Here is a 2425-nt window from a genome sequence, read left to right as displayed (position 1 = left end):
GAGAGTGACGAAGGGACTGAGAAGAGTCAACGGGGGGAAAATGGGGGAAAATGAAAAAAAAACTTTGCTCGCCAAACAGTTCTTGTGAGGTCAGCTTACATCTTTAGAAAAGAATAACTCTATATAGATGGCTGAGGATGTGAGTATTACAACTATCTTTCAAATACCACACATATGCACGAGCACGCACAAACAAACAAGAAAGAGAATAAATGTTGGAAGACACTTGGCGTCAGGAAAACGCAACTCCTGCGTACAGCGTGAACAAGCTTCGTGTAGGATTATTCCCCTTTGTCAAGTCGCCCCAAAGCCACTGCAGACAGGCTACATTAACATGTGTATGCAATCCGAACTACAAGTATTTTCTAAACTATTGAAGTAAAATGCAGAATGAGGAGTTAAGAAGGAAGGAAAAAATAAACAGAAAAAAAATGGAGGAAATATGACAGAAGGAAGAATAAAGCAAAGAACAAGAAGAAAAGAAAACAATAGAAAGGAAAAACTACGATAAAGGAATGACAAAGGAAGAAAAGAACAATGTAAAATAATGCAATAAAAAGGAGAAAATTGGAAAATTGGAAAATTAAAGTATAATAGGGAAAAAACAACAACAAGAAGAAAAAAGCTCACTAAGTACAAAACAGATAACACCTTCCAAAACAAAACAACAACAAAAACCATTCAAATCACTCTTGGTGTTCAGGATAATAGTGCAAATAAAATGTTTGTGTGAAGAAATTGCAAGTAACCGATTGCAAGAGCTGAAGATAATTGAAAATTGTGAATATTATTTATGCTCATAAATCTTTATTTACATGACATATCTCTCTTATACATATTTGTATAGACCTTTTTTTAAAAAAAAAGTAAATAATTATGATGGCTTTTAATAGAAAAACAGCGACATACATCATCATCTAAAGAACAAAATTCAATCAAGAACCGAACAGCGGCTACAGTCTGTCAGGTATTGGGTACAACACCATGATTAAAATTCATCGTGTTGGTGCCAGAAGCGACAGAGAAAGAAAATAAGGGAGGAAATTGCAAAAAATAAAAAAAATCAATCGTCGAGCGAAATGAATGCGGATGAAGCAGAAAAACAATAGAGGAGGTTGACGAGATGAGGTGAGAAGTAGGACACGTGTAAGTTCTCAGTTTTTCTTTTTCCTCGATTATCTGAAATATCACTCCCATCTGGGATCACATATCAGGGGAACTTAATTTTTAAGGGTTTATTTTTCACCTGTTTTCACCGGGTTTCTTCTAAATAGCTTAAAACATTCAACCGACGAAAGTTTCTTTCTAGTAAATCGAAATCGAAACTCCAACAACGATCTTTCAGGAGGAGGAGAACATGAATGAATGGTGATGGCAAGATAAGCAACAGAACTGTTGTCTTTGGCATGTACTGCCGATACTAACGGAATGGAGAAACCAGAGAAGTGCGATAAAACCGCTGTGGGAACAGAGTTTCCGTGGCAACACAGCACGGTGGAGTAGCTTGCATTGCACAGAAATCCCATCGGTGGACATCTAGGAAGGCCAAAGGTCATCAACTGGCGTTAGATTTGTCTTTCCCGTGCCAGCATGTGACTGTTCAGTACTTTGAGTGCTTTTGTGGTCTCTTTAGTGCTCCCCCCGCTCCCGGCATGCCCCACACTGGCCACAGAGCTCGTGAGCTGTCGGGGACTACAGAGCTGGACGATGGAAGACTGTGAGAGGTCCTGAAGAATATTGCAGCATTGTAGTTGTCTGTGGATATGAGTTGTGAGACGCCAGGCACGGCTCTCTCTCCTAGAAACATGGCCCCCAGTACTCAGACGGCCAACGAAATGCCTGAAAATGATGACAAGTACAACGATGCGTGAGAAGCCAAAATATATCAATGCAAGTGGCTTCTTAGGAGATTCATCCAGTCTTGCAATGGCATTCTTGTACAAGACGATGCAGGAAGCCAAAATATTGGAGGACTGAAGCAAACATTCGCCTCCTCTCGCCAACAGGACATCGACAGTGCGGGTGCGTGTGTGTAGGTGCGAGTGAGAGATATTTTATATGGGGATGGACTGGAGTGTATGTGAACATGTGCACTTGAGAGTCCCAGTCGCCTTTGGAGGGAGTAGGAATAATGATGATTGTTGAGAAACTCTCCCCTCACACCAGGCACCCATTCGTTATGATTAAATTTTGAATCTTGAATCTTGCTTAGCGCGTCTTCAATGCAGTAAGAATTGGCTGTCCTGGGTTCAGATCTCGTCTCGGGCACGCTATTCTTTCTCTGCATGTGGCATCTGTTATTCAAGACCGGCTACTTTGCCCTGATGTAACCTTGCTGGATCGGAGTACAACACCCGTTCCCCTCTTCTCTAACACTATTATTAAGTTGAGGAAGGGATGGTGAGATTAAAAAAAAAAAGAGCGT

This window comes from Pomacea canaliculata, linkage group LG10 (assembly GCF_003073045.1).
Source record: "Pomacea canaliculata isolate SZHN2017 linkage group LG10, ASM307304v1, whole genome shotgun sequence".
NCBI lineage: Eukaryota > Metazoa > Mollusca > Gastropoda > Architaenioglossa > Ampullariidae > Pomacea > Pomacea canaliculata.
This window is presented reverse-complemented; position numbering follows the sequence as displayed.